The sequence below is a fragment of the Strigops habroptila genome, chromosome Z (assembly GCF_004027225.2).
Source record: "Strigops habroptila isolate Jane chromosome Z, bStrHab1.2.pri, whole genome shotgun sequence".
Classification (NCBI taxonomy): Eukaryota; Metazoa; Chordata; class Aves; order Psittaciformes; family Psittacidae; genus Strigops; species Strigops habroptila.
The window spans coordinates 27324423-27349450 of NC_044302.2; the positions used below are offsets into that span (position 1 = coordinate 27324423).

Below are 25028 nucleotides of genomic sequence, written 5' to 3' on the forward strand. Positions count from 1 at the left end.
TTGATTATTGCTGAATGACCATTAGTCCATCAACCTCATCCTCCAGCATTGTCAAAGCAGCATTTGGCTGCCAGTACTGTTTAAGCTCATATCCAGGAGGAATATTCACCAGTTAGCCACACACTTTTATCTCAGGGTGTGTATGTCTACACACAATACCTGAGGAATTGCAACACAGGCAACCACCATTCTTCAGCAGCCTATTTCTCATTTAAACAAATCAAACAAACAGTTGAGAGTAGTTCTTAATGACCAATGTCAGCAGTTTCTCTCATGATTGCAGAGATGCTAGCTCTTTTCACCATAGCAGTCGTTCATCTAAAGCATCACTGATATCTCTTATTTTATTTCGTGTTCCTGATCCTAAATACTTTCAATTTTTTATACACTAAAATGAAATCCTGAGTATGTTCACAAATCAAACCTCTCTTTTATTCTTTCTCATGTTTAATAACAGTAAATGCAGTTCACCCTTACTCTCATCAAACCTATTTTACTTTTTTCTTACAGCTGCAACATTCCCTCTAAAACTAAGAGTAGACATAGTCCAAACGATTAAGATTTATTGGTTTAAACCTGCATATTTTAATAAGTATTCTTCCACCTGTTATTTAATAATAATTTAATCTGCAAGGTTTCCAGCTCTTCATAGCTTTCAAATTAGCTATACCTCTTTCTCCTGTTCTACTAAGCTAGAACATATGTATAAATGCAGATCATCTACTCAGCCACTTTACAGTTCATCACTGATTTCCCTATTCTACCTCATTTATTAATGGATCTATTTATCTATTGTTTGCACTGATATATTTGAAAGCTCTTTGTAATTCCCATGGAGTGTTGCATTATTCTGACAACTGACTATAGAAGTGGAATATAGGTTTTATGTGCACACTCAATAATTCTATACCAAACCTTAAACACAAAATCTGCCCAGGGTTAGCAATTAAAATTGCCACTGCTCTGCCACAGTTTGCTGAATTTTCAACAAAAATTCAACATTTTTATTTGCCATCCAACGAAACATTGAAGTTCACATCATACTGCTTTCCACATCCTCATACAGCATCATCAACAGAAATTCACCTAATATTGAGCTGGAGATGGAAATCCCACTGACTGATGTATGTGGAGGTGTAAATCTGGTTTATAAGATCCTAATTTTTGAAGACAGTGCAGGAAGAGAGGATAAGCCATTTTGACTTTCAGATCTTATGTTAGCTTCTGGAGGTTAGAAAATGATCGTTTGACTTGCATGAAAACAAGTAAACTAGCTGTTAATGAAACACAATAAATAAATCTCTTCTTGAAGCACTTTTTGCACACTGCTTGCAGACAATTGCCCTCTACATTCTAGGAGTTTATTTTGTTTGACTTTTTCTATTTTGTTGACTTCACGTTCACTATACATATCTTATTAAGATTGGTTCTGATTCCCTCCCATTTTGTTAATATCTGTTGTAGCTCATTTCACCTAACTGACCCAAATAGCAAAAACCCTGACAGTTTTTTCAAAGAAATACATTCACTGCACCCACATGCTCTAAGGACTTGCATGGTGTCACCTACTGAAACTCATTAAAACCCAGATTTTGCACGAGTCTAGAATCTCTGGGGAGCCATTTCTGATCTGTCTTATACATACCATTATATTTCTAATGAGGTTAAACTTATCCTATAAGAAAAAGAGGGAATCTTGTCCTAACATTCTAAAAACATAACTAGCAATATAGAAAACTTCTGAAACACAGATTGTTTTGTTGCGCACAATACTGTTCTCCTGAATCAGGACCCAAGTATTACACATTCCATTTAAATCATAAAGAACTACCAGATACACTCCTAAAAATGTATAAAGGTAACAGATTTTCTTAATGTTTGCAGTGAAATCTTAAAATAGCACTATTCTACCTGACATTACATATCAGTCAGAAATCAAATTTTAATTAGTATTAAAGTCTGAGCTGCAAACCCAACAGCTTTGGCAACTGAAAATCTCATTAACCAGCCTGCCTTACAGACCAAAAAGACTATGGAGCAGTCTTATGTTGTTCTAGTTCTCAGGAGTGTTTTCCCCCCACATAATGGTTTAAAACAAGTATAAATTCTGGAGAAATGAGAAGCTCTGGAACAAGTCTATAAGCATGTTACTAAAACACAGCTGAATGTGAAATCTCACAGATATTATCAGTGTTTTATGAAATGCCATGCTATTAAAAATACAATGTTTAACTAGTAGTAAAGAAAATATATTTTCTCCTACTTATATAAGAAGTCCCCACTTCAGCATGCAACAAAACTAGTCAGTTTTGAAGATGATTTTGATACATAATTTAGGAATTTAATAATATAGTTCAGTAAAATGAGATCTAGGAGTTCAGAAGAATAGGTAAGTTGGTGGCTGCAAGTACTACACCACTCTTTTTTGCAGTATACTGAAGCAGAAACAACATGGTGGAACTGAGCTGCTCTGAATGTTGCATTGCCAAGGGAATTGTAGCAGACTCATCCTTTTCATTCTGCAGAATTTTGCTGGAAAATGGAGAAATCTGAGGTAGATTGCACAGTAACACCATGTCACCATATCTTTGCATTTGTTTGTTTGGTTTTGTTTGTTTGGGAATTTTGTGCATGTGTGTGCTCTTTGGTTTTTGTTTGGGTTTTTTTTTTTTAAAGGCAAGTTTTGCATCACAAAGTTTGCATATTTTGATGTCCAACTAATTTCTATTCAGGAACAGGTTATGTTATGTTGGAAATGTCTTGATGAACACCCAGCAGAAACTCTTATTTATCAGGAAAAAAAAACACTTAGATGCAGAGTAATTTAGAATGTTCAAATATAGAAGTAACTCCACCACAAAACCCCAAAAAAGGTTGAAAAGTTTTCATTTGCCTCTAGTGTGGATAGAAATAAAAAGTAAAAATAAGAAACAATTTAAAAGCAAAATAATTTCTTTTTCACACAACAAATATGTCCCTCATGGGGCACCATAAGTTGACAGGTGAACTTTTGAGATGGAAGGGACAAAGTAAAACCATATGATGTTTAATTTTTAAAGAGAACAAACATTTCAAAGTCGATCTGCCTTTCTACACACTCACAGAAAGAGTATTCTGGAATTATTTGGCTGAGAAAATAAACTCCAGTCCTGCTGGTATTAGATAGTCTCTGCATTTCAAGGTGGGATTTGACTGTGGGTGACAGCAATTAATTTTTGACAGAAGGAAGGCAAAAATTGAAAATAAATATATAAATTAAAATATGCATCTGTTTTTGTCTTTGGGTTTCAGGAAAGGGAACATGCAACCCATGTCACTTTCATGAGAGGTGATCAGAGCTGCATCGTCTCCTGAGATTTCCTCTGTGGCTTAACACATGAGATGAAAAAAGAACCCATAATCCAGAAGGGTTTACATAGGAAACACATAGAATTTATAGTGGTTTTCTGCAAACATTCTAACCAGGAAAAAAAGGAGGCAAAAGAAAGTCCTATACTTCTTAAAAAGGAAAATGTTCTCATGATCTTTGTAAAGCTTACTTGACATGTATTGTGACTGTCTGACATGTTTCGCCTTTGTTTTCCTGCAAACAATATCCTTCACATGTAAACTAACTGTCCATAACAAATGAATCAATACATTTTTCTCCTCTCTTTTTTCACACAGTGTTGTTCTAGGAAAGACCTTGGAAAGGAGGGACAGGCTAGTAATGGTGATAACAGTATTACATTATGAAGAAGGGAGTTCAGACAATTTACGCAAACACGAGAAAACTGAGCAGTGTTCCAGGAGAGAAGCTGCACTAAAACTATAGTTGTGCTCCTGATATACATACAAGCAGAGGTTTGATCTGAGGAACTTCTAAAAAGTGAAAGCCTAAACGAAGTATCTGAGATTATTCATGCAAATTGTTTGAAGAATTTTCCACAGCCATCATGAACTTCTGCATGTGTTTGATTTTCAGAAACAGTCATCCAATCACATTTTATTTGCATGAGTATCTGCAAAAAATGCATTTCAGACCCGCGTGCACAAATATTTGAAGAAAATGAATGGCAGATCCATAGCTGTGTATTTATGCAAGAAAAGCCCATGTGCTAATCTAATCAGGCAACTTACACAATGCCATGAGACAAATCTGCCCAATCACAAAGAACCTAAACATTAAACCATGAGCATAAAGACAGATCCACTTCTGAGCAGTTCAAGGCGAGATGGCAATAAACTTTACCAGCATACTAGTAAGCATGTCACACCAAATCAAATTAAAAAAATAAAAAGAGGGTATTCCAAAAGCAGCAAAAGGAGCTAATTTCATTGAATAAAATATTAATTGTGAATTATTCACTCAGCATTAACGTTTGGCTTATAACTGATACTGAATTATTCAGTTCTGCAAATGTGGAGAAATCCACAAAATGCTTTATATTTATAATTTTAAACATACCTTAATTCCCAGTTTTGTAACTGTTTCAGTATGTTGAGAGATCTAAATTATCTTAATTTTCCAGAATATTCATCAGAAGACTTCTCAGGAAGGTTCTTCTCTGGCAGCTGGAAGGCTCCTGCCATGGACTGGGCTGAGTTAATTTCCCTTGGATAGCCTGTCTCAGCAGATTAAGAAAAGAATGGCACCTTATTTTCTGATCCTCCTTTCCTTATCTTCTGCTTTTGCTTTTATATATTACAATATGCAATCAGTTTTGGTGTTTTGGTTTGGGTTTGGGTTGGTTTGTTTGTTTGTTTGTTTGTTTGTTTTGTGTTTGGATTTTTTTCTAGTTTTTGAGTCTTCCTTATATTTTTGTGTCTTTACACAAGTGATGCTATATTTCTCATTATTTACCCTACCCTTTAGTAGCAAGTGTTTCCATTAGGATAAATAATAAAAGACATATTGGAAAACGTTTTTACATGGAGTAAAAAAGAGAGCATGGGACATGCTCAACAAAACACTCATGGCCATGATGAGATCCCCAAAAGTGAATGGGAATGAGCCTTTGTGTCATTGAGGTACTACTCTTCTTCCATCCACATTCCTATCTGTGAGCAGAACTGCTAATGACAGTTCCTGTGTCTTTCTGATCTTTGAATTTCTCCTGTCTTTACTGTCATTTCAGGATATTAATTTATCAGAATGAAAGCTATGTAGAACCAGGGTAAGTACAGCCTAGTGCACATGGTACAGATACATTTTAACCCAGGATTCTGTGCAAAAACTCTTCAGTTTTCATTTTAAATGCCAAACTTTCATATTTTTTACTTTTCCTCATAATTTGGAAAACTCCAGCATGAACCCTGAGTGGCAGGCAGCCAATTAAAATCCATAGGCAATGTTTTTGATTTTCTGTGTTGGCCCCTTTTGGGTTGTCTCTTCAACAGTTAAACACAGCAAATGTCCAGAGACTGTCAAAGGAATGGTTATACCTCTTTGCAGATTCCCTCATGTACTTTTTGTGTGTTTTTGAGATGAAAGAGTAGGGACCCATTTTATGAAAAATAACAGTTTTGGGGCATAACGTGATAAGGGAGGAATTAGTTAAGGAAAATACACAGCAGTAAACTCTTTCCCTCTGAGATGCCACCTTGATGCTTTGGTGGCTGAGACTACCATGTCTTTTATGTCTTTTACATATATATAACCTTTAAAATTAACCAAGCTTATAGCTGAGGAAAAATCTTTGGATTCTTAATGCAAATGACTGGGAGCCAAATATTCTATTTCTCTCTCCTACAAAATATTCCATTTTCTTGAAGAGATCATTTCAATAGTCTGTCTCTAGTTTTCCTTGAAGACAGGACAAGTAATACCTTCCTGATGTGAGTAATATCAGGTTCAGTTCTTTGCTGTTCATGACATGTTCAGATAAGACAGAGATAAACCACACACAAAGACTCTCTTTATCGGGTCAAGTTCTTACTGACTTTGATTGAAGTTTGCTGAGATAAAAATGGAAAATGAATAATAAAGATGACCTATTATAAATAACAATTCATTTAAACCTTTTATTCAAGTTTATATAATGTAGATTCCTCACACCTATGTAGCATGATCTCAGGAATGTGGGCTGGGGTTTTCTTCTCTTCTCTTTTCTCTTCTCTTTTCTCTTCTCTTTCTCTTCTCTTCTCTTCTCTTCTCTTCTCTTCTCTTCTCTTCTCTTCTCTTCTCTTCTCTTCTCTTCTCTTCTCTTCTCTTCTCTTCTCTTCTCTTCTCTTCTCTTCTCTTCTCTTCTCTTCTCTTCTCTTCTCTTCTCTTCTCTTCTCTCTCTTTCCTTTCCTTTCCTTTCCTTTCCTTTCCTTTCCTTTCCTTTCCTTTCCTTTCCTTTCCTTTCCTTTCCTTTCCTTTCCTTTCCTTTCCTTTCCTTTCCTTTCCTTTCCTTTCCTTTCCTTTCCTTTCCTTTCCTTTCCTTTCCTTTCCTTTCCTTTCCTTTCCTTTCCTTTCCTTTCCTTTCCTTTCCTTGTTTTGCTTTTCCTTGCTTTTCCTTGCTTTTCCTTGCTTTGCTTTGCTTTGCTCCTCCTCCTTTTTTCCATGCACAATGCCCAGATTAATGGAGCCCTGAGTTACTTAGGGGTTATTATAATGCACTGAAGTAATGAATAATCATTTACGAGCAAAAAACGACCAGGAATATCTGAGGGATGACGCTTGAAGTGGTCTATCTAAATCATACACTTGGATTATTTAAATATAGGTTTATAATATTTAAAATCCCTTCTGAATTGAGGGACATTAATTTCCTACTGAAGCTTACTGCTAACACTGTGCCACAATATCATATATCAGATCGTGATTTCAGGTAAAAATACAGTTTTGGGGGAAGAATATGTGCAGCTAAAAGATGTTTTTCCCTATAAAAAAATGGGGAATGCTCACGCAAAAGGGGTGTTACTAAATATACTAGATCAAGAGGAAAATAGCTGTCCAGCTACACGACAAGCCTGAGCTTGACTAGACTGATCAAGATGTGACACCATGCGTATTACAAATAAGTGCCTATTCCAGTGTCTCTCCCATTATCAGATTTCCTTTTTCATAAACTAATCATCCTCCAAAGTGCATAAAAAGCTCTTTTGTCTTTGTCACAGAACTGAAACCACCCTATTTCGAGGGCCTCATTCTGAGCAGAGCAACTGTTTCTGATGATGACATGTGCAAAGTGACTGCATCCCCTTCCTGAGATGCAAGCTTTGGCCTCTCAGCAAAATCCCATGAACAACATAGCTGAAATACAGACATCTGGAGTAACACCAGCATAGCTGATGGTAGTTTGCCAGAGGGACAGCCATTCAGCAGCAAAATATGTCTCAACCATAAGCTTTCTTTAATAAGAGATGTTGCTTTGCTTTAATAACATCTGCCTGAAGCACACAGAGGCATTTCCATTTATTTATGGTAGGGTAAGATATTGCTGTACTTTCATAACATTGTTCACTGCATGGTTTGAGCCAATTTAAATAATTTTCATGGAAAAACCTCTCACTTCCTGAAGATGTTTGAGTCAGAACTGAGAAAAGTTAAGTGTGCCAGAAGGCAACAGCTTAGGAGAAATTTCACTGCTGATCTTAGTATTGCTCTGTCAAGATATCAATGGCAACCACGTAGTAATAATTTCCTTTTTCGTATAAACAGAAACTGTCTCAACAGTAACTTCACATATAAAAGTCTTCTGTGAATGTGTTGCTCTCAAGATAAGGTATATGCCACAAGAAAGATCACATCACAGGATCTCTCTTTTTTCATCACTCATTTTCTCCCGTTTGGTTTATCTTTTACGTAGTTTCTCTTCTCCTAAACCAAATTACCTCTCATCTATACTTCTCTTTTGGTCCCCCATGTATTTTCTCCCCTTTATCTTCACATTTCTCAGTCAGGATTTTTAACCCCCAAAGAATAGAAAAGGTTAGGACTTCTCTTCAAAGCTTCCTGGCACAAAACCTGCACTCATTTGAGAGAAGGCAAATAAAAGGCTCCACAGGAGCTCTAACATTTTTTTAAAATAAGTGGCACAAACCAATTAGAGCAATGCCTAAATCACACTTCAGAATGACAGAAATATTCAAAATGTTTTATATTTCCAGGATTTTCTAACAGCCTTTGCCGATCCTCTGAGTTGTAGGTGGATATTAAGGGAAATATTTTCAAAAAGAGATCCCCAACTGGAATGCAAAATTACATACAATGCATAGTAGGTTTTAAAAAAGATGTTATAACCACTCATGTAATCAGGGCACATAAGTACGAACACGTAGGGATGGAATCCCATCCCCAGCTTATACAAAGTGGCAGGATCTCACTGAAAAACAGTCCTCCTTCCAGGGAAGGTGACACAAGAAATAAACAAATTTTGCTGTCAGCAACAGTGGTAACAGTCATATAACACTACAGGATTGCTATAGCTGCTGTACCTTATAGAGGTCAAACACACCCTATGCATCATAAACCTACAGAAATGTGTATAATAAGCAAAAATGAGTGCATTTTCATAGAATCCCAGGCTGGTTTGGGTTGGAAAGGACCTTAAAGCTCATTCAGTTCCAGCCCCCTGCCATGAGCAGGGACACCTTCCACTACACCAGGTTGCTCCAAGCCCCGTCCAACCTGGCCTTGAACGCTGGCAGGGATGGGGCAGCCACAGCTTCTCTGGGCAACCTGTGCCAGGGCCTCACCACCCTCACAGGGAAGAACTTCTACCTAAGAGCTCATCTCAGTCTCCTCTCTGCCAAGTTAAAGCCATTCCGCTTGTCCTGTCCCTACAGGCCCTTGTCCCAAGCCCCTCTCTAGATTTCTTGTAGCCCCTTCAGGCACTGGAGCTGCTCTAAGATCTCCCCTTAAGGAGCCTTCTCTTTTGCAGGCTGAACCAGCCCAGCTCTCTCAGCCTGTCTCCAGAGCAGAGCTGCTCCAGCCCTTGCAGCATCTCCGTGGCCTCCTCTGCACTTGCTCCAACAGCTCCATGTCTCTTTGGTGCTGTTACCCCCAGAGCTGGATGTCGTACTTCTGGTACATTTTGCTCTCACCCTTCTCGTTATTTCAGAACTTGTGAGGAGACACCTTGAATGAGAGCACTGAACTTGTTCTGCGGACCTGCATCAGGTGCCCTTGGCCTCCACTCCAGCTGCCAGCAATAGGGTTTACCACTCATTTCAGATCCACCTTACCTACTGAGGTCACCTTAGGTACTCTCAAAGGCATTAATTTGACCCCTACTACAATGATACTCCAGACTTTGAGGGACCTCCAGGGAACCCCTCTTAAGACTGCTAATGATGCAAAGTGAGGGGAGGAGATATATTACCCAACCTTGAAATATCCTCTGATTTGACAGATGCAATTACCAAACCCAAAGGCCAAATATCTCCTAATATAACTTCCAAAATGTCAGTCAGCAATTTATGAAGTATTCAGAGATAATTTTTATAATTTTGAGGTTGCTTTGCATTATAAGTTTTTTTTGAGGGGTTTTTTTTGATCACATGGAGTAGTTATAAACTGTTATTCCCATCCTGTTCTCTCTTCTGATACTTCAATTTCTACAAGATACACAAAACAGTATAATGACATGAATTAAAAATATCAGCAGTAGGATATGAAAATGTAGCAGACCATACTTACAACTTCTTATTGATTTTCTCCAAAAATGTAAGATAAATAGGACAAAGGGCACTAATGTGATGCAATGGAGATGTCACAGTTAAAATACCAGACCATTACACTGTAATAATAGCTAACACTTTTGTATCTGACTAGTAATGCATCTGTATAATATGATGCAATAGTATGGCATGGTACATTAAGAATACAAGATAAATAAAAGTCAGTTTGTTTGTTTGTTTGTTTGTTTTTATGTTAAAGAAAACTATGTAGTCCTGAGATTACTGACTGGGAAATGAAAATACTAAGGACTAATATAAAATAAAATACCTTTACATTTAAGCACACTATGATGGAGAGGCATTAACTGAAGTAATTTTCTGTGGTTCAGTTTTATTATTTTTAAAGATGAGTTGTAGCTGCTGAGACTATTATTATCATTTATATGGTAGGGGCTTATCAATGTTTCATTGTAAACAGAGTACGCTTTTCACGGCGATGAACCAGAGTTCATTACAAGAAGGTTTCTTTCCATTATGAAAATCCATATTGACTTAGCTGCAGAGCTCACACCCAAGTGAAGCCAAACACAGTCTAAGTAGGACTTCCACCTGCAAATACCACATGCAAGTCACTATTTTATGCAGGGGTTTGGAACTAGATGATCTTTAAGGTCCCTCCCAACCCAAACCATTCTACGACGCTATGATTTTATGGCACTGGAAGAGAAGCATCTCAGTGGCCAGTTTCCAGCAATGTGGCTAATGCTGTAGCAACAATTTTCACAGCTCAGCACAGAAAACTGTTAGAAAGTTAACAATTCTCAAAATCTTCATATTAGCATCTACTAGTGTTTCTAAGTTTTTTCCAATTCTTTACTCAGTAAGCCTGTTCAGAAAATTATTTTATGTGTCATAAGAAGTTCTGACAAGGTCAGTATTTTCAATGACAGCACAATGAGAGGGTTAAAAGCTGGTCACCTCGAATACATTTCACTGGGTTTTCATGTACTTATTTACAAGTCAAACTCAACGTTATTATGCTCCAAGTATGTGATACAAATACCTGGTGATGTTGGAAAATGGCCAAAGTCCAGGCACAAAAGATCAGTGAACTATCAACAATATCAACAGTTACATGAAAAAATGAAAATCCCAGAATGTATTTTACTGGATCGATTTTCACAGTACAATTTTCTGAAGTCATCCAATACTTCCACTGCTCTCACCTTCTGACCAGGTGAGATCACTGTTATCAACAAAACTGTCCCCAGGCTCCAGGAGTCAAAGAAATAGATCTGGATAAAGATATTTAGCCTGAGATTGTATTTACCAAAGTGCTTCTGTATATGTTTGTAATGTATTGATGTAAACATTGCCTGTTCTGGAGAAAAAGTGAACATGGTGCTGGAATCTGCTCTGTAAAATGTTACGAAATTCTTGTTTAAAGAGTAAACATTTTAATACACAGTGATGAAAAGATCTCATAACTACTTTAAAATTGCAAGACCATAGCATCCTGTCAAAAGTTAACCGTTCGGTGTTTTTAAAATGCCTATTTTGCAGATGTTTGACGTTTGCTTGTTTAACTTCAATAACTGTCTGAACTGACTGTAAAATAATAATATAATACTATAGAGCTATTCACTGTAATAAGTGGGCTTGTGACAACAACATCAGCATTTTAAAAAGTTCTGAGCTGCTACATCATACTCCTCTTTGAAGAGGAAAAGAGCTTGGTCATTAGTATCATAAACAGGATGTGCGAATTGGGCACGTTTAGGTATATTTGCAGGGCAAACCTTGCTTGGGTTAGGGAGGTGGAAGTATTCCAGTGGTGATACACGAGTCTTCCAAAGAGGATCCAAAGGGTAAGTAATTGCATTGAATCAGTACTTTTTTCTGCATAACTATTACTTTACACTTCTTCGGGAAGTCTACTGCCTTCCTGGGACTTGGGCTAAAGATGTGAAGAGAAAACTTCCTATGCCGGAATGGCCCTCAGATTAATATCCATTATTGATTTTTCAGATAGGCAGCGATGAACATGCAACAAGAAGTCCAAGGGGAGTCAAGAGAAACTTCAGGGAATAGTTAAGGGATCACAAGCACCGGCAATCTTCTGCGCTATCCTTCGACTTGCAAGGAATGACGAGGGAGTGAACAAGAAGAGCCAGAAGATCAACACCTCTTTCTGAGCCTGGTGTCACTGGCAGAATTTGGGATTATTTGACCATGGGTTGGTCTACATGACACCAGGCCTGCTGGAAACAGATAAGGTACACTGGTTTTAAAGGGGAAAAGCATCTTTGTGGAGGAGTTACCAGGGCTCACTGAAAGAGTTTTGAAGTAGATTTGAAAGGGGAAAGGGATAAAAGCAGACTTACTAGAGATATGCCTGGGGGCGGAACACCAGTGTTTGAGGGGATGGTGTACTAGTGAGGTCCTTCAGTCTTCCATCTCAGCAGAGATAGGCAATGGAGATCCATGTGGCCTCAAAGATGTGAGGGTTATTGATGTGTTAGAAACCATTGAAGTGCCTATGAACAGTCACATAGGAATTAGGGATTCTCTCCCCTCAATAGATGGCAAGGTCAGAAGCCCAAAGGAAGTGAATCTACACCAATGCACGCAGAATGCACAACAAACAGGAGGGACTAGAAGCTGTTGTGCAGCTGAAAAATTATGGTACAGTTGCAATCACAAAAACATGGGGTGACTCACACAACTGGAGTGCTGTAATGGATGGCTATAAACTTTTCAGAAGGGATAGGCAAAGAAGGAGAGGCAACAGGGTAACCCTATATGATAGGGAGTGTTTTGGCTGTCTAGAGATTGATGACGTTGACAACAGGGTCAAGTGTTTATGGGTAAGAATCAGGGGAAAGACCAACAAGGCAGATATTATGGTGGAGTCTGTTGTAGACTACCCAACCAGGATGAAGTAACATACGAAATACTCTATAAGCAGCTGGCAGAAGTCTCACAATCACTAGCTTTTGTTTTCAAGGGGGACTTCAAGTTACCAGATGTCTGCTGGAAATACAATATAGCTGAGAAAGGGTCTAAGAGGTTCCTGGAGTGTGTGAAAGAGAACTTCCTGACACAGTTGGTGAAGGAGTTGACTAGGGAAGGCACCTGCTGGACATGTTGCTTGTGAACAGAGAAGGAGAAAAAAGGGGCAATGAAGTTGCCAATGCTACTACCAGCCTCCCCTATTACAATGCTTACTCTCTGCCTTCAGTATCTAAAGACGAAAGTCATCTTTCTGATGGATTTTGGCCGTGCAGAGCCCTTGTTTGGATCTCGCTTGGGTGCTAGGATTACTTTCTCCAGTCAAAACAATTATTTCTGTGCCAGTTCAGAAATTACATTAGCTCTTACTTGTTTCAGCAAAAATGCATCTGTCCCACCCTCCTTCTGCCCCCCCCCAATGTGGAATTAATGATAAAAAATAATAAGAGGAGAAGTTAAATGCCAGAAAATTATCTTGGCTGTGCCACAGCTGGGCTAGCAATATGTCTGATCCTGTCCAACAGTAAGTGCAGAGAGAAAAGCAATAGTAATAATTAGAGAGGCAGCAGTTCTTTGCACAGAGATGACTTATTTAACACTGAGAGGAGAAAGAAAGGGTCAAGACTGAGTGAAATCAGAAGGGCATAGCGGAAATTTAACCAGTCACTCCTTTTTGCACCCCCTCCTAAGAAAAGACCAATGAAAAAGAAAGAAAATCACACAAAACAATTTGAAAGGAAATCATCCTCATGCAGAGCATTGGGAACTGCAAAATTCACACTGTCTTACAGCCGATTGTGAGGGCTTAGCACGAAAAATAATTCAGCAGGATTTTTTTCAAAAGATTGAATCATTTTATAGGCTTTTAACATTTGCTGTTATGCAGGCAAAGTGAGTGTGAAGAGGAAAATCAGAGCCAGTGTCTCAGGGCAGCATGTTGATTGCCTTGCAGGCATCAGCCATGTACTCATGTGGTTTATCCCCATGACATCACTAAGAGGAGTAGATGCATTGTCGTAGATGAGGTACTTGAGTTCTTTAAGGCTTCGTTCGGGTGTTACTATCCAGAAAAGATCATCCAAATTAATTGATTAACAGACCAAGGAACCATGAGCTTTGCTTCTGCAGTGTTACTTAATCTGAGGAGTGGCTGTGGTAGCAGCTCCTTCCAAAGAGGTTTTATGCAAACCACAAGAACCTCAAATCTCTGTCCTCAGCATCAAGCTGATCTCTCAGGTACTTAAGTACAAAAGATGGAGCACACCTCTTTAAGGCAGCTCTAAAGAGCAAAAGCAGAGGGCTGTTGCTGCCCATGGAATAACCACAGAAACCACCTTAACAGGTCATTTAACTGACTGCAGGATGGTTGGGGAAAAATTAGTCAAACCTGATGAGGGATTCACTAGAGAGACGTGTTATTTTTTCCAGCATTTTAGTGTCTGTATTTGAAATATCTCCACTCTCAGAGCATGCCTACTGTCAGAGCCTATTGACAATACCCTTAATCACCAGGTTTTCTGTATTTCTGTGCATCTCTTTCTCTCTCTCTGGTATTTTTAATATATCTTGCTTCTGTTTTCAACTCATCCACAAAGCTGTCAATTTTCTGAAATGCTTCTCTCACTCTCTCCTTCTTCATGCACGTCTACATTTCTGATGATATCTAGACAACTCAAAAGAAAGACCAAACGTTTTGTTCTAAAAGTGAGAATACTCAGTATTGCCAGCCCATTTTGGTACATTTGAAGTGGTTTAAATAGTTGGTCTATTTGTGTGCAGTGCTGTAATGAGGGGTCACGGACAGCAAAAAACCTACCACATATATCTCTGAGGAGCCACTAACAGCCTTAGGTGAGGCCTTATTTTAGGCTGGGGCCCTGGACTTTTTCTTCCTTTATTAAACTCAATTTATTTTCTTTTCACTATATTTTCCCTGGGTTTTTTTTAAACATTTCTACAATCACTCTCCCAATTTTCATCTTTTACATGCTGCCAAAAATACATCTATGGTATTTAGAGGCAGCTGATTTATAGATGAATTACAGAAGATTAGATGAATAATAAATGAATTCCAGCTGATTGACACCTTATTTTTTTTTTTTTTTTTTTGCCTTTGCTGAAAAGGTATTTCAGGTTTATCCCCAGCCTGCAGTAAACCTTAATATCTCTAAAAGGCAGGACAACCAATGTGGTAAAATCTGTGTGGTACAATGAGTCTTTTTTCCTTACTATGTCTGGGCCTAGTGGGACTCCTCTGTTGGTTTGGGGTTTTTTTTATTTAATTTGTTATATTTAGCTTTCTTTTCATCCAGGAGGGGAAAGCTACTGGTCGGCATCCCCTTGAGAAGGCTTTAGCCAAACCTGCATATGTCAGTTCATTCCCCATTCCTGTCAATGTCCCTGCTGGGCTTTGTTTCTAGCCCTTCCAACAAACCAACACTGCTATGAGCAAAGCCTTCACAACGTGAAAGAAAATTTGTTGTTTACCATTTACTGCCCAGGAAATCAGTTTGGGTGGTCCACATCACATGAAATCACCCCTCTTTCAAAGTCAGCACCCCAAATTCAGGCCACTGTGGTTTTTTCTATTCATCTGCTCTCTGGAGACTTAGGGGATGAGATATCACATAATTTTTAAAAGTCTACATCTTGTCCTGGCTCTTGGATTAGTCTGTTTCCTTGGGACATGTGTCTGGTGTTAGAAATTGCTGTAATATTTCAGAAGATAGGTTATTATTTTATGCGGAGAACACAGGCTGAGCATAGATCAAATGCTGGGGAATCAAAGATTGTCTTCCCAAGCAATTTAATTGAGTAATTTAGGGGTGGAGTCTGAAGATGCTGGCACTGGTTTTAAGTATGTGCCACTGTTTTGGGTTGGGTTCATAAAGAGAGAATAAATGGACCATAGATAGACAGAGTTATTTTTTAGAGCAATCTCCCAAGCATCATCTGTCCTTTACAGAATTGAAGGACAGATTTTTGTGCACTAAACTAGGAGAAACTCCCCTGATTATTTGCAAATGTTGGTGAAAATGTTTTCTCCTCAGATTTAAAAATCTCTTTTTCGAAACTGTGAGAAAAGCTACAAGATTATTTTGAAGCTAATGTACCTAGGCACGCCTATGAAAGCACTTCTTCATTGTTTAATACAAAAGTGTTAAAAAAGCTGGACATCGAATGGTATTTTTCTTAACTTCTCTTCAGAAGAGGCGCATATACACAATTTTTCCTTCCCCCCTTAAGATTTATAATTTTGCACTTGGAAGCTGGTTTCTTTGCCCCAACAATCTCGATTTCTCTCAAAACTTCTTGCATTTCTTCTCTCCCCAGATGTCTGTGCTGAAGACTGAAATACTTCAGAACACTCATCCTTTGAACACAGAATTTTTAGCTGAACTCGGATGCAGTTCCACAGATACTAAACCACAGATACTAAATAATCAATATTGATATTTAAATTCTTATTTCTTTAGGCTTCAGGAGCAGTGTTGCAAGGAAAGCAATGGGGACTGCACAGAGGCCATGAGGAGGAGGCCATGCTGTTTATTACTATGATTTTTGGGGTTTTGTTTGTTTCCTGTTGATAAACTTGGGACAAGAATGTGTAAGTAACTTCCCTGGCAGAAAAATCAGAATGAGGTTGTGTGAAAGGGATAATGTGCTGAAGTATTTTCTGAAGTACACAGATTACACTGAATTCTAAAGCAAAACCTTGCAATAGTGGTAAACAAAATCGTATTTCCAGTAAATATTTTTATGGGGTTTTTGTTTGTTTTCTTGTCATTGTGGTATTATGAATAAAGGGATTGGGTAAAGCCGTGTTGAACTTCCCTTTACTGTATAAAATGTAGACTCCAACCACATTGTACAAAGAGGAGTCAGTGCCATCGACATATTTCAGTTTGTTGAAAAAGAAACTGAATAAATAAACAGATAAACAAAATCATATAGGGGCCAAGGAGAATTTTTAATTACATGATATCAGTGTTTATGTACTGATTCAGTGCACGCCCCCTCATGTTCTGTACGTTTGCAATGATGCAAGGTTATCAACATTCACACATAATTTTTTGAATGTAGTGCAGTTATTATACTACAAATACAAACCAGGAAAAGCTCCATTACCATTTAGAAAACATAGCAAACAATGTCATAAACATATAAGGCTTCTCAGGGTGCTTTAGGTGAATATATGCAATACTATATGTGCCACACTTGAACTTTTTCTGGTATGAACAGATTTCTATTGTCACTAAGAACAGAAATCCAAGTGCTCATGAAGGAGATAGGGCTAGGTCCTTGGACAGTCCACACTGCCTGCTGTTGAGCCTCTTTCATACATCAGCATAGAAGCATATTTAAAACTTCCCAAGGAAGATGTGAATGCTCCATCCCTGGCAGCGTTCAAGGTCAGGTTGGATGGAGCCTTTGATGACATGGTTTAGTGCAAGGTGCCCCTGGCCATGGCAGGGGAGTTGGAACTAGATGATCTTAAGGTCCTTTCCAACCCTAACTATTCTATGATTCTATGATTCTATGTATGTGGTGAGCTGTCCACTATGGAAATGTCTGGACTTTGTGCACTCATATCACAACATGGCCTCATCCTCATTTCAGTGAAATTAATTCCGTGGGATCTATCGGGTCTGGGATCAGGCCCTATATAGTAATAGAAAAGTCACTTCTTATTTCTGAGAAGTCATCACCAATTACTGAAGATATTGCCAGCTTGCATTTTCCTGGCAAAACTGGAAAATGACTCATGTAATCCTAAACTAAAATAATTATAACACTTAGCAGTGATGCAGCTCTTCACATCCCCAAAGTGAAGAATGAATATGAATTAAATTACTCCTTTCAACATCCTGCGAAGGGATACCTGTTTCTATTTAGAAAAGAAAGCCACTGAAGGGTCATCAGTGTGAAGGAATACTGGAAGATCCTCCTACAGAACTCCTCCTGTGGGAACATCCTGATCTGGAAGGATGACATTTCTCACTGCAGAGGGGTGAGGAGAGTGCCTAAGGATGTGTGCAAACCTCCTCTTCCACACCAGCCCCATCTCCATAGTAGTGCAAACTAGTACCTGGGGTTGAGCTATAGGATCCATTATTTTTTCTTAATTCCTGAAAGGCCAGAGAGCAGCAGTCAGCCCATGGTGGCAACTGTTCTCAGCCCAGCCTCTGTTCTGCACCTATTTTCCCAGGAAAATGGACTCCAGAGAACAACTGGGTCCTTCTTCCCTTACATAAATACACAACCACCAGTGCAATGAAGCCCCACCAGAAGAGTTTAGTGACAAAAACTAACTGATGTGCAGCTCCCCCCATCATGATCACTGGATGAGGAGAGCCCAGGCACTGAAACGACTTTTCTAAGACTTTTCAGGCAAACCACAGCCAACCCAAAAATGAAAAAAAGCACTTGCAAAACTGAATTGAAAATTCTTCTGCTGCATTGGCTCAGAGTCACCCCAGCAGATCTCTGTTTGACTACCCAGTAAAACAGAAAGCTGACTCTAATGGTGTTTTTAAATGGTCTTTGAAAGTTGCACTTGAAAAGTACCTTCTCCAGTATTTCCCTACTCCTCAACCTCCAAACCAGAAAAGAGCCATGGGATAAAATCCCAAACCAAATCGGAATATGTGAACTCAAATTATCTATAGAGGCTTTTTAAAGCTTGATCTGTTGTCTTTTTCCACTGTAAAAAACATGCCTTTTCCACAAGTGTAAGAAAATGTTGTACAGAACCCAAGACTATTACCTTTTGCTTCTATGGCATCTTCCCAACACACACTTGAAGCTTTTTTTTTTTTTTGTTTAACTAATATACCCTGCTTTTCTCTTAATAATAATAATAATAACTCAATCAGCTGATATTTAAAGAAACAGAAATTTTATGGGTCTGATCCACTTTGCAGTTCTGGATGTGCTAACAACTCGTTATGTGAAAATGCTTCCTTCCATTATAGCTGCTATGTGTCAGCACCTTATTCTAAATCCTGATTATCAGCGGTTCGCAGCAATCATCTTCAAGAGTACTAAGATTTTTGATATTGACAGAATAGAAGAGAGAAGAATTTGTGGAAGATTAAATGGATACAAATACGTTAAGGCAGGCAGCATAATGTGGGGTAGATGGTTGGGCAAAAAACTGTTTGCTGGATGTCAGCACAGTGTTGGTTTTTCAGAATGCATGAAAGTGAAATACACTTGGGCTGCATACATTGTATGTCTGTAGTTTATACGAAGCACTACTGTGACACATCCAAAGTAACTATCATCTGTGGGATTTTTTTTTTGTTACTAGGAAAAGCATAAAAAAATTCAAAACCTGATTTTCTTCTTCCTTTACTCAAGGTAAGTCAGCAATACCAGCACTAATGTCAATGGTGTTACACTGGTGTAAAACTGGGGTGAGAAAGAGGTGAATCAGCATCCTAATTTATTGCTTTGTGTCAAGCTATTATTTTTCTTTCTGGGGTTCATTCCTATGGCTCTCCAGCACACCAACCGAAATCAGTGGTATGGTGCCTGGTTAAAGGTTAATTGCAATGGAAAATGAAAAAGCATTCGTTTCTTTTTCAGAATGTATATAGAAAGCTTGCAAGCCTGTTTTCTCTCTTTTTGTCCCCATAACTTTTTCCAGTGCCAGAAATACAGGCTTTGTTGCATGCTGTGGTCAACCATGAGTGCACCATCACAAGGACTACAGGAGCAAAGAGGGTGGCAGCAGGAACAGTCATATTCAGGTTCCCTTCTCATGTTTATGCCCATTCAATTAAAAACCTACAAAACCAGCTGGATTAAAATAGATGCATTGCTAGCCCACCTCACTGGGCAATTAAGGATGAATTAAGTTCAAAGTCCATTCTTCAATCAGAGTTATTAAAGATATGCTTCCATCAATTATTCATTTCCCGTAGGGCAGAAAATAAGGATAACAGTAAGGCTTGTGAGGACAGCCACTATTTTATTTCTGATCCCTTTTGCACAAAACAGACTAGTCCCACTCTCAGCCAGCATGGTGACTTCATTTCAAAGGTGAAAAGAAAATTGTGGTAATTTTACGAGGACTAGAGATAGGTGTTTTGGAGATGCTTAAGAGTGTACTGAAGTAGGTTGCTCAGCCAAGCCCAGGTGCATGCAGGAGGGACATGTTTGTCATGGTTATCTTCAAGCACCCAGTGTGGATGGTTGGGTTCCTGACTTTCATTGCATCCTTGCTTGGAGAAGACATTAAAGCATTTCCTACCATTTGCTTCCTCCTATCAGCTACAGATGATTATGTTCTGATCGTTTGCCCCTTTCTTTTTTTCTTTTCCCAGAAGATGCCTCAGGTAGCATCTCCCTTCCATTCTGCTGTGCCGACAGGGACATTGTCTGCTCTTCAGAAACAACTGTCAAAAACCCAGTTTTAAAGTCCTATGTGTAAAATCCCTGCATGGCCTCTGGATATCTCTCCTAAGCAGCAATGATAACTGTCACAGGTGAAAATCTGTGTCATCAGCATATTAACGAGTTACTGTCTTTTAATTGTGAACAAAGACAGAAAATGAGGGAGAGCTCAGCACAGAGTAAGATGCTATATCTTGAAACTAGCCAGTAATATATTCACTAATACAGACATTCCTCAGACTATTTCTTTTATAAGTCTTCTAGTTGTAGGGTAAGCATATTCTTTTAAAACTACCAGCCCTACAATCCCTATTGTGCATTAAAGATTACTTGGTGTTTATTATAGCTGTAAACGTTTGATGACTGATGGTTAAATACATAGTGAAGTTATTAAAAATTGAAAGGTTTAATTGGCAGGAGATGTAAATTTAAAATTAGTTTTAATAATTCTGCATAAATTCTGCGTAAAATAAGATGCAGAATTATTAAAATTTCTTGAATACGTGCACCTAATCATGAGAGACATCTTTTTTTGCTCCTATTTTTTACATCTTAAGTTTTAACCCACTTTCCTGTTTGAAATATCAAGCACTGATTTAAAAGGTAGAACAAAAATTGGCAAACAGATTAAACAATAAAACATGCTCCTAGTCCTCTGCTAGGAATCCTAAAAATATTCCTTTAATGCCATTTAAGAAATAGAACAAATGTTTGTTTGAAGAAATAACATTACCCCAAATGAGAAAACTAGAAATTAAACCAAAGAAGGCATTTTTGCTTTTTTCCTTCATTCCTCCAGGTTTTAGCTTGCACTAGATTCACAGGAATAGTTGATACCAGCAGTGAAAATGCCTTCCTTATTCAGCATCTTCTCATCAGAGATTACTACGTGGTAGAAAACACACCAACTTCCCCTTATCTGCCTCACATTACTCCAGGTTACCTGGTGTCAGTCTAATATGTAATTTTAGCAATGAGGTATTGTTAAAATCCAGCCATTTCAGGTTTAGAGGTTCCACCTGTAGTCTGAAGCCACAGACAACTCAGAGTTCCTCTATATCGTTTGCGAAAAGCATGCGTTGTTGTATTTGATACAGTTTAATGGATAGATGCTCTGATTATGCATACGATTTAATATGACTTTTACCCTAACTCTTATTGCACATGATGCTCCTGTTTTATTAATTTTCCCTTTCTGTGTGGCCATTTTCGGTGCTCACATACATTGTATTTTGCTGACTGCCTCAATGATCAGCACACCTACGAGCTTCTGGATCAGAACCCTTTGTACCAAGCAAGATTTAAATGTGATTATTTTATCCCCTAATGGCTCATTTCAAGACACTCACAAAAGCCGAGTGCTAAGCTAAGAATAAGGAAAAGGATGCTGATTATCTCCAACAATTTAAATACATAAACTGGTTTTGACTCTCTATACTCAGCATGTTTCCCACATGCTGAGCCTTCAATTAAATCTTGACTTATCACCTTCCCTTGATTTATGAAGACACATCCCTCCCTCCAGTCCTCCTCATCAAATGATATTTTAGGTAGCAGAAAAATCAAACCAGCATTATAAATAACTTATTTAATGTGTAATTATTCCTTTTTGAGGATTGCATTCCTACTTCAACAGAGGCGAGCGGAAAGATCTCCAGCATGCAAATGGGAGGGTGCAAATTGCATACTAACATGAAGGTTTCTTATTTACATGTAGCTCATGTTTATGCAAAAAAGATGTTTATGTTTATGTTTATTTAAAGACAAATATAGCTAATGCCACCTTTCTCAGCAATCCTCAGGCACTGTTCAAGGCTATAAACAGCGTCTGCAATCCAGCTTGTAATATATTTTTTATGGAAAGTGAGAGGCGCTAATAGCCAGGAAGAGGGTGGGGGGACATCTGGGCAATTTTCTTTGAAAAGATAGCAGACATTAAGAAAAAGAGAAAAACAAATACTATACATTCACTTCAGGTTCTTTAATGGCTTTTATGTTATAGAAATATGTGCCAGTGATGAAAATGCTGCAGAGCCAATCAAACCATGGTGCTATACAGCCTGCTGTGCCAGCAGCCCAGTAGTTAAAATAACCCTTATGTATTATTCATTAGGAGTTGTTGTTTATGCAAATCAAAGAAGCATGTGCCCACCTGCCCATCATGGGTTAATAACAACAACAAAACCAACAACAATAATAATGATAAACCCTCTACTTGTACAGCCTCTCCCCAAGCAAACTGGTAAGCTTTGAGCCATCCCCAGGATCTTTATAATCAATGATAATTCTCTTCTATTAAATGCATCAAAGAATTGCAACCCTTACCTGGTTAGCTTTGTAGGGCCCTCAAATATTCCTGTTGTAATAACTGACTACGCGTGCAACCAATAAAACTGAACTGAAAAGCCGATTAAGGGCACTTACTCAATGCAAAGCCACTTGCTGAATATTCATATGATGCCTGTGTTTAGGCAAATTAAAGCAAAAGAAAGCCTAAGGGGATTGGTTGCCATAGCCTACAAACACTGTGTACAGCACAAAAATAGAGAATAGTGATAAATAAATCTTGAAAATCATATAGAGGAAGGAGAACAAGGAGTATAGTAAAATATTAAAAGCCTTACATTAATTACAATTTTTAAGAGCTTTATCTTATCATATTATCTTTATCATATTATTTGTAAGCCTATCAGGTAATTTTCTACAATGTACTAATCTGTAATTATCATTATTCTAGAAGATAGTATCACTAATATTTGTCAGCTTTATTTATCTTGTAACTAGTTAAGCAGAATCCTTAAGCATATCGAGCAGGTGAAAAAATCATTACAACAAAAATTATAGTGTAATACATTAGGAACCCATAGGCTTCTGTTAAACTTTATTAAGTCTTTCAGGTGAGGCTGTCGTCTCCAGGAAAAGGACAGAGAAAAGTAGAGTGTGTTGGGGGAGTCTGCTAGAAATTAAAATTAGCTCCTTGGTATCTTAATTTTGTTGTGCAGCTGCTTCGTTCCAGATGCAGATTCACAACTGTTACAGCCAATATTGTTGTTGCACTGGGCTTTTTCTCAGCTGGAAGTAATTTTGAAAAGGCCATGGATTTTTATAACAAAAAACCAAAATACACGTGAAGTTTACATAAAATGCTATTTCTCAGCTCAGGTCTAAATATTTAGATCTAAGTTCTTAATACGGTCATCACCAAAACTGTTGCTTTTTTACAATGAGAAATTTCAAGATCAGAATGCTAACAGCTTGTATGCAGTGCCATTTCCATGATAAGCAACATTACATACAAACAGAAATCCTACTCTTATAAAGCACATTATATTTTAGTCCTTTCCATTTATTTCCATCAACAAATTACACTTTCCAGAGAGGTTCCCATTCATAGACAACCATTTATTAATAGTGCCATTGTTCTTTAAGGTTTAAGAAGGATCTGATGAAACCCCCTCATAGAAGGTACTTGAATTATGGATAAACAGGTACAGCTGCCTCGTAATTTTTCTGTGATTTCCACTGATACCCGTTGGCTGCTGTTAACAGATAGCTCTTTACCTGAAAAAAAACCCCTAACAACTACGAAAGCAAAACCTAACAGAAACTGCTGCTTCATGGGCACACATGAACAGGGATTGCTGTTTTGTAGGAAGCTGAGGGGCTTCCCTTCATGGTGATGTTAGATGAGAACAAATGCACCTTCTCAGAAAGTGAAGGTCCCACTGCAGGAAATAGAGGTCTTCCCTTGCCTCTATCACCGTGGAGACTCCACTGCTAGTTTTGCTTGTGAAGACCATCCCATTCCTACATGTTTCCCTCAGAGGGGACCAAGGAATTTGTCATACCAGTTTATGACTTCCAAATCAATGTCATCACTTGTTGTGAGACTAGGGACCAGGTTCTAAGGCCACTGGCTGAAAGATGCTAATGGTTATGTTATGTTGATACCTGAACAAGGGCAAAGAGACTCTTCAGCCATGAGATGCTGAAGCACCATGTGGCAGCAGAGGGCCCCAGCAGAAAGGGACAGGCTGCTCAGGGTGAGCAAAAGGACCAGGGTGACCTGCTTGAATGAAAATGAATTGCTGCCTAGCTGAGAACCTCTAGAGGCAGGAAAGTTAACCATCATGGGGAGAGAAGAAGTGAGGTGCCACACAGCCTGAGAGGAAATCTATGTCCTGAAATTTGAACTTTCTAAAAGGTAAAAAAATCTGGAGGAGTAGAAATGTGCTGATTTATATTTAACAATTTATTTTGACTTATGTGAAGGAAAACTGTGCTTAGAGATCCTTGAAAAGTCTATGTATCTGATGGCACTGACATCACCACAGAGCCCTGTAGTTAAATGGAAAATGCAGAGGGCTCACATATTTGCAAGAGGTTGGGACCTCAATTTAGGGGATGAGAGAAAGGTATCTGGGGACAAGGGCAATTGGTTGCAAGGGCAGTCTGCATTCATTTTTGTAGAGAAGGTTTAAGCCTGGAATACGGGTCTCATGAGCAGTTGAGCAATAAATATCCAGGAGGATATTAATCAACCAACTGGTGAATATAACTATATGTATTTAAAAAAAACCCTAAACAAAAAACCTCCCAAACCCACAAAACTAACAAAAACACCTCAAACAACCCACCACCAAAACAACAACAACAAAAATAAAAATTAAACAACAAATTTAATGGAAACAACAAACATTGATTTTCTCTGCCTCATCCACAGAAAAAAAATATGCAATACAAGGACTTTTCAGCTTTCAAGGCAGGCATACACTGCCAGAGTGAAGGAATTTCAAATTAGTCCATGAAGCTTCTTGGAAAGTTCATGAAGAGCCAATAGGACTCAAGTGATTCCAAGTTTCTCCATTTATTTTCAAAAGAAGTAAATTTAAAATAATTCTTGTCTTCAGAGAAGAAATGTTTTCCCAGGCTGGACACAGCACCATCTGCGACACCATAAATATTCAGCCACTGCCAGGCAGAGATGGATGTGCATGTGAACACTGATGCAATGATTTGGCAAACCA

At 38.3% G+C, this 25028-nt stretch overlaps 1 long non-coding RNA gene across 2 annotated transcripts in view; it reads right to left on the reverse strand.

Moving 5' to 3' along the window:
• Nucleotides 1-22530, reverse strand: part of LOC115600679 — a 99213-nt gene extending 76683 nt beyond the window's left edge. Inside the window, exon 1 of one of the 2 annotated variants that reach the window (XR_003989106.1) lies at nt 22327-22530. This is a non-coding gene — a long non-coding RNA (uncharacterized LOC115600679). The remainder of the gene's footprint in view (nt 1-22326) is intronic. The other variant, XR_003989105.1, reaches the window with a different exon arrangement.
• Nucleotides 22531-25028: the final 2498 nt, after the last annotated feature.